Source organism: Alosa alosa, chromosome 22 (assembly GCF_017589495.1).
Source record: "Alosa alosa isolate M-15738 ecotype Scorff River chromosome 22, AALO_Geno_1.1, whole genome shotgun sequence".
Taxonomy (NCBI): domain Eukaryota; kingdom Metazoa; phylum Chordata; class Actinopteri; order Clupeiformes; family Clupeidae; genus Alosa; species Alosa alosa.
Genome location: NC_063210.1, coordinates 12,037,628 through 12,046,118, shown reverse-complemented (window position 1 = coordinate 12,046,118; position 8,491 = coordinate 12,037,628). Strand labels below are relative to the sequence as shown.

General features: G+C 40.5%; 1 protein-coding gene across 1 annotated transcript in view; it reads left to right on the top strand.

The window, feature by feature from the left end:
- The first annotated feature begins 7,351 nt into the window (after window positions 1–7,351).
- Window positions 7,352–8,491, top strand: part of LOC125287164 (sodium channel protein type 4 subunit alpha A-like) — a 45,755-nt gene continuing 44,615 nt past the window's right edge. Inside the window, 1 exon segment of the mRNA XM_048232726.1 lies at window positions 7,352–7,476. The gene's annotated coding sequence lies outside the window, so the exon portion shown is untranslated.

The following is an 8,491-nucleotide window of genomic DNA, read 5'->3' as shown; positions in this document are numbered from 1 at the left end:
GCCTAGAAATCTAGACGCACCCTAGCGGCAGCAAATTACATTTGCTTCCAGGGCTAGTCTAGCAACTCTCCGTTGGCTTGTGAGCTCGAAAAATTTAACTTTTATCAGGCCAATCAAATCGTGTATAGAGTCGTTAGGCGGGCTTAACATAATGATTGATGGCAGAGTTGCAACGGTTTGGCTTGAATTCCCTGCTACTTGAAAACAAAGAAGATGGATGTTGCTGTTGGCCAACAGTGTGACACGAGTTAAGCTTGTATTAAGTTGGCAAAAGTTTGAACTAGCCAACCAGCTCCGCTGGTGGAAAAACGCATGGGACTCAGCGCTGTCCTATTGCGTGCAGAGGGAATTTGAAAGACAACCGATTATCCCGCCCCTCGGACGGTGAGTGCCCAGACCCTACATTTTAATGTGGGTCTGGCTCGTCAGGCTACCACATTTAAGTATTTATCTTTGAAAAACTGAAATAAAAATGTATTCTAGCCAACTAGTCTGGCTCGTCAGGCTACCACATTTAAGTATTTATCTTTGAAAAACTGAAATAAAAATGTATTCTAGCCAACTAGTCCAACAGAGTTAAGTTATCTCAATTTTGGAGGTAAGTGTCTCTAAATAAGGTGCAGAGATTGTGTGGATAAGGCTAGGCTGAAAGCTATATGCAGAACACAAGTCTGGAAAAGCAAAGTGCTTAGAGCGATTTCACATTTTAGAAGCATTTTTTTTTCCTTTTTGTAATGCTATACTTAAGCCTATACTGCATCATATAGCAGCACTTAAAAAAATAAAATATGCTCCGCTTCCAGGTGCCTTCCATATCACCACATTGCACACAGCACTCCTGTAGCCTCATGGTTAGATGATCTGATCTATACACTACTAACATCCACATGCAATATCTTTACAACAACAACGCAACAAACAAAACCTATTAATTTGGACAACTTTATACAGCCCTATAAATCAACCTACCGGTAGCCCACCGTTCACTTATGGCTTTAGCCTAGCCTAACACCAATGTTGCCTACCTTGTTCTTGTGGCTTGCCCATTTGAAATAACTCGACTAACTTTGCTGTCAACACGTTGTTTGAAAAAAAAAAAAAAAAAACGTGTTATGTCCATGAGTCCCGAGTTAGTGAATTAGCTTATAACATTGTGTGCTGATAACAAGCATAGTAAAAGAAAATAACAAGTAGCCTAGCTATAATCACCACGTTTTATTTTCCGTTAAAAGGCATTTTCAGAACAATTTAGTTTAGAGAGTTGAGATTAATTCTATGCCGGCAAATGACAGGCTGTAGAATTTCATTTCATTGTGCACCAGTGGCAGAAAAGTGGCCATTGGGCAAATACAAGCAATACAATTTAAATGGGATTGTGACTGCTTTGAGACCTGATGTGGTGTTGTATTCGGAGAGTGAGCACATTGTGAGCAACTGACTAACAGAATTTCCTTAAAGTGCCCATATTATGAAGAAAAAAAACCTTTTTCTGGGATTTGGGGTTATTTTGTGTCTCTTGTGCTTCCACACTCATACAAACTTGGAAAAAAAACATCCATGCTGTTTTGAGTGAGATAAGGGTTTCTGAATGTATCCTGCCTTCAGTCTCTGGGTGAGCTGGTCAAAATTGGCAGGGCCGTCTACATCATTGGCCGAAACATTTGAATATTCCCACCCACTAGGTTAGGAACTTCCTGTCGAAGATCCTCAATTTTGGTCGTAGCGTATTGTTTCCGTCAGTAGACGAATCTGCACAAAATATCCGAACGTCTTCTATGCACCTGATATCATCCATATATCAAGTATACAAACAGAAACTCCCCAGGACACGTCTTGTTCTTGTTGGCATATTTTAGCAATATGACACGAGTGGGAGCGGGGTTGGTAAACAATCTGTAATTACTGTAGAAGACCATATAGCGTAGCCTAGCCTATGCTGGAAGTGACCCAGGTCATTCGGTAATAGGCAGCCAATTTTACAATGCTTTTAGACTTTTGAATAGGCTACATCAACCATATTGGGCTTATATACCGACCCAGATACAGTTTTACTCACTGTCATTTAACATTATTAGGCCATGCTACATAATGCAGGTATCTGAATTGATTCTGCTATGGCTATAGAGTATTCAAGTGTGACGTCACGCTGTCCTGGCAACCGGATTTTCAGTTCTAAACAAACCAAATTAACAAGGGGAAATCCTTTGCCACACGAATGTTTAATGGAAAAAGAACGATTTTTTGTGAAATGATTTGCGAGTTTGCTTTACCAATGATGTAAGTAATATTGAGAATAGATTGTCTTCATTAAAAAAAAAAAAAAACTAAACTAACGTCATGTAAACTGCTGTCAGTACGGTGCAGTGCTTCGCCCCTACATGCAAGCATCAGTCAGAGTATCATACTTTTTTTTTTCCAGGTTTCCAATTAAAAAAAAAAAAAAAAAAAAAAAGTGTCCGAAGCCACCCCGGTTGACAGTAATAACATTATGTAATCAGAACAGATTAAGCAAATTTACTGTTACGTTATAAACTTTATCTTTCATACTAGCGCAAACTTTTCCTTTTAATACCCCGGAAAAATACATAAAAGCCTCCACATGTTTCGATCTAGTGATTTTCACCTCTTGAAATTGATTTATTCTCGTTTTAAAAGAAAGAACACAGCAAAGCAATGGAAAATGCCATCTCTCGTTCAGTTGTTTAGAACTGAAAATCCGGTTGCCAGGACAACGTGACGTTTTCACTTTAGTACTCTATTGTAGCAGACGTTTCGGCTAAACTCCAATAACAGCTTCGGAGTGGGGTGTGGCCAACAATAGCTCATTTGCATTTAAGGCAACAGGCCCCAGAAACCGCCTATTCTGAAAGGGACTGGCAAGAATGGAGCTGCTGATCATTTGTAATCTGAGGGGATTTTTTGCAAACAGCTTCAGGGACATGTTTTATGCAACCCATAGGTCTATTTTGCCTTGTTGAAAAAGAAATATAATATGAGTACTTTAAGCCAAATTATGTTATTCCTTGTACCAAAATGTAGTTTATTATTAAAGTGAAATAGTTGCTGGCATAAGTCAGCGGTGTTAGTTTGAGCACATTATTGAAGTATTGTTTTGATGTGTTGAATGTAAGTCAATGGGAGTTGTAAATTAGAGGTCTGCACTCTTGCGGTAGACCCGGGTCCCGGCGCAAAAGAGTGCGGCGCGGGACAACTTTTGAAAGCTCTTTGCGGGAGCGGGCGGGATGAGAGAGGTGCGTTCGGGTGCGGGACAAACCGATGATTCACTGCACTCCGCAAATTAAATATGTGCGTAAAATTAAATATGGAAATGATTAAAGTAGTGTTCATAACTATAGTTCAGCTGGATGTTCTGTTAGGCAGCATTAAAAAACGGCATTTAAAGGGACACCAGGCAACGTTTTCGTGTTAATTAATCATCTTTGTAAGTCGGTATATGGTTAAATGACTCATTACGGGGCGAATGAAGGCTCTCTCGCCCGCCCCTACTGCCTGTAGGAAGAATATCCCACTTGCAAGTTCGGTGTATCCCTACCCGCCCGACCCGAAGCAGGATCAGTTTACAGCACAGAGGCAGGCTAACGAAACGCTAGAGATTATTTTTGCAAACGTGTGTATAATGGCAGAGCGGTGAAGAAGCAGCGAAAACCCTTTGACGGAAGACGCAAAGATAAGGAAAAGAGCTTCAGACCAAGCGAGGGGGAGTTTCGTAGAGAGCATCAGGCTTGCCTGGTGTCCCTTTAAGCATAACTGACGGATAGCAGGCCTATATTGTCGTTTACGTGGGTTCAATTTGTTCCTGCTGCTCATTGTCAAAACTCGAAATCGAAAGCACGACAGAGGAAGAGGGCACCAGAATAGGCCTACTTCAGTTGTTAGCCTACATTCAGAACAAAAAAACTTAAAATCAGACATCTGGAGTCTTTCTCAGGTGTGTGTGCTCCTTTCGTGAGACAGAAAGAAAAACTGAATAGGCTATCCCTCCTGCATGCGGGCTTTAGCAGGCGGGAGCGGGACATCATGTTACAGATGCGGGCGGGAGTGGGACTAAAAATGACATATTAATGCGGGAGCGGGACAGAATATTGCGGGAGCGGGACAGAAAAATCAGTCCTACGCAGACCTCTACTGTAAATGTCAGAATAGTGGGGTGACCAAACAATATTTCTCTGGATAGCGTGACAGAGGTCCCTCATCAAGGGTTTGCATTTTGTGTGTACAGTACATGTTGCTGATTGGATCGTAAACGCCCACAGCAATGAAGAGGTTTGGCTGAAGGGTTTGTTGGTATTTGTCGGTGCCCGCATCGAGGGATTGCGGTTTATCTGGTTACATTGCTGATCAGATCATACAGTAAACGACCACAGCAATGAAGAGTATCAAATAATTTGGTGGTGTTTGTTGGTAGAGAACCTATCATGAGTATGGGAATATTTCGAAAGAAGCATATTCTAGTTAGCCTGCTGAGACTGCACTAAGTTATAATGTAATACGTTTTGTGAATAAGGTGAATAGCACTAGGAATTTAACATCTCTCCTGTGTATGAAATATATCACACAAAGTTAGTCCGGGCATATAGACTACTGAAGATGTTAGTGTTGTTACACTTCAGTGGTAGCCTGGGAAAAACGGGTCTGGTTTCAACCGGGCTACTTCAGTGGTACAAAGTCCCTACAAACAAATCAAAGGTCCTTTGATGTCCCTACAAACAAATCAAACCACAATCAAGAGTCTATTTATGGATGATAACGAGTTCAGACTGCAGGTTGGGAGCAAAATTACATTAATCAGAGTTTTGAGTTAGACTGTTGTTTGCATTAGCAACTAAATGGCTTATAGCTTGTAGCAGTGGGCATGGAGCCATGTCAAAATAATAATAATTAGGGCTGTCAAAATAACTGATTAATTTTGATTAATTAATTTGAGACAAAATAACTGATTAAAAAAAAATACCGCAGATTAATCGATTCCGTATGACCTTTGACCCCGAGCCGTTCTAGTCAGTAACCGTTAGACTGTAAAATGAAGGAGAGAGAAGAAAATGTTCTGCCTAGATCATTGATTAGAACATTTACTTTAAAAAAAACGGCCTGATGGTGTTGATAAAAATAAAGTGTTGATTAAAATAAGGTCTTTTGCAATTTCTGCAGCAAGGAATTTGCATATCACTGGAGTTTGTCAACTCTAAAGTCGCACATCAATGCAAAGAAATAGTCTTCATTTTGTCCCCTAGGTTATATCTGTGGCCTGAAATGCCTTGTATGTGAAAAAAAACTTCTTCCTGAAGCACTTTTGAATTTATTTCCTCAGCATATTAGGTCATATCATATTCACTATTATGACCATTATTTGAACAGTGAAAATAATAATAAAAGAGTTTTTGAACTCTAATGTCAGTAAAGCTGATTATTCAATGATTCATTTGAATTTAAATATTTAAAATACTTTCACAGCAAAAATTATATATTTACAGCCAAACCACTTCTCCCTGCTGAGTGGCAGAGAGAAATGGGGAGTAGCCCTCAGAATTTGATCTGATCTTCTTTCAGAGAGATCTAGTCTGGAAACCCATAGTTCATAACCGTTCATACCTCAGACAAGAAAAATGTCAGGCCAATCAGCGACAAGAGGGGAAGACAAAACCGAAACTTATTGTGATAAACAGAAGCAGCAACACCTGCAAATGTCAAAAAATGCAGTTGAAAAAATGCAGCAATTTATTTACAGCAAAAGTAGACCCACATAAATTGTTTCCTGACTGTTGATGCTGTTTATTGTAAGTTTGTAAAGTTTAAGTAGGGAGTAACGTTAGGAATGTGATTGGTAAGGCTGCTGGACCAATGATTTCGATGTTAGTACCTGTCACGATGCCAGTGTTGCAAACGTTTCCCAATCGAGAGTTCCCAGACTGTATTAACTTTGTGAATTAATCTGGATATTTCCAGGCTAAGGAAATATAGTCATGCAGGAATATTGCATTGCAATGAATGCATAAACAGTTAATCAATACTGCCATCTGTTGGATAATACCTTTATTGCACTGGTCTGGTTTTAGTCTTAGAGCCAGTTGGCAATTCTGCAGGACAAATGTAATCATCACACGGGTTTATTAACGCAGATTGTTAAAGTAAGCTTATGAATAACTTGCCATAACAAGCCTGTTGCTGTGCTTTATTCTAAGAGATGCATCTGGATGTTCATAAATGAAAACCTCACTTCTCTAACAAACATATTATTATGATGTAACTGTAAAATTATATTCATCAAGGCTATCTTGAGTCAGCGTCTGTAGCTCACTGGCGTGTGAAAAAAACGTAAACGTAATTAAACGTCACTGCCACTGCCCTTGCTTCAATCCGAGACATTTTGCAACGGGAGCCGCTGACGGTGCGACGGGCGCTCTGGTCGCGCGCTCCATCCTTTCCGAGAAGCGGCTGCCCGTTATGCTGGAACATGGCAACATTATCAGAGACAGAGATCAGGCTTGGCATTAAATTTCTGTTCAGCGTCTTCAGCCAAATTTGAGAGTGAGACGGAGTGAGCCAAGCACCTCGATTTGAACATGCTCCCTTCAAAAACATTAGTAGGCTACGGTTGCAACACCACTTTTGTCGACACATGTATTTACTGCCAGAACTAAACTATAGGCTTAACTTAAAAACGGGAGTGCGTTTTTTCAGGTCGCCTTTCTGTGCGCGCCAACAGTGCTGAGTGCTGTCCACGTATTCATGCATCTGGCATTAAAAAAAAACGTTGGGGACACCCGATATCACGCACTTTGAAGTCACTATCTAGGTGTTCGTTTATTTGCAAGTGTCTCACTTCAGTATAGGCTGAAGGTTTTGCAATATCTACAATCTAATATAGCCAAATGCAACCAAAACCCATTTGCACGAATATGCACACGTCGTTGCACCAAATGATTTAGAACCCATGGCTCTTCAAACATGCTGAGAACGCAAGTGTTTGTGAGAAGACATTTGCACGTGGTCGACCTTAATGCGAGAGAAGTATAATCGAACATAATCGACAAACAAAATTCGTATCAAGAATATTTAACGTTTCATGGAAAACGTGGTTGATCATTGAAAACCCAATCATTCCAGTTCCTTAACTTTTTCGGTCAAACAAATCACGCTATCTTGTAATAAAAAAAAACCCTCCACGTGTATTTCTGACACCTTGAACACATTGAGATATCATAAACCGTTCGTACTCCGTGGGAAAAAAGTCAACTACACCCTGCAAGCGAAGTGTCAGAAAGATTTTGACGTGATGATCCTACCTGAAGCGACGGTCAGGTTTCATCCAAGACCCCACTGCGTCAGCAACAGCTGTCCTGGAGCTCGCGCTGGCCTGAGACAGGGAGAAGTAAGTTCTGATCCCCAAAGACTTGACAGAAGACCAACGGGTTATACCTTGTGTTCTGTGGACATATATTTATTTAACTGAGTAAGGTAATGTTCTGTTTTTTATTTGTCATTATATCTGTTAATTGATCTATTTATCGTCAGGTGATTTAGATTGCGTGAGTTAGATTGCGTGAGTTTAGACTTTAGCCTATATTGCAGCTATTGATGTGGTCTAACTCTGTGTTGATAGGACTGACATTTTTAGTGCTGACAATTTTTTGTTGTTTGCTCAGTCAGTCATTGTAGAAGTTTAGTTGGCTGAATGCCGCCTTTTCAGTCACTCTTATTTAATAGTGGTTGTGCACCTGTATGGAACTCTTGAGGATACATTGGGCATATATCACCATGTTTGGACTGTTTTCTTAACCTAGTTTTTTGGCTTTGTGTATTTTTGAAAATGCAGGTGGACGGTAAATTAATTAAATTATAACATGCCACACAATTGACCTTGCTGGTCTTTTACCTTGCTGGTCAAAAACATGTATAAAGGCCCAGAGACGATAGGCTATGTTTTGTGGTTGATTTTCCATATGTTTTAGTGAGACATTTAGAGGAAGGGAATAGCCTTGGCTATGATTTGTGCGCAATACAAGATGCTTTATTTATATGTGGGACAAATAAAACCCAATTGAACCCAAATAATGCTAAAAGAAAATCTCAGAGTTCATTTATGGAACAGGATGTGTCATACATGTATGATCCATTGGTCTGTCAGAGTGATTGATCATCTTTTCCTCCAGCCCCTTCCTGTCTTTCTCTTTCACTCCTCTCTCTCTCTCTCTCTCGCTCCCTCTTTTTGTAAGCCCCCCCCTCACACTGCGGACACCTGACATTCACCTGATGATGTATATGGGAACAAATTCCTTTCTTCCCCCCTCCACCACCACCATTTTTGTCCACTGTTGGACTTACCACACCAGAGCATGGCGGCCTATTGGCTATCTATTGTGCGGCCAGTTCTCCCCTCCAGAAGGAGTCTGGGCTGATCTCCGAGTGTGTATTTTTAGCTCCTGTCTTCATTTCAGCGCTCTGATGCTGGTGCTGGTGGTGCTGCTGCTGC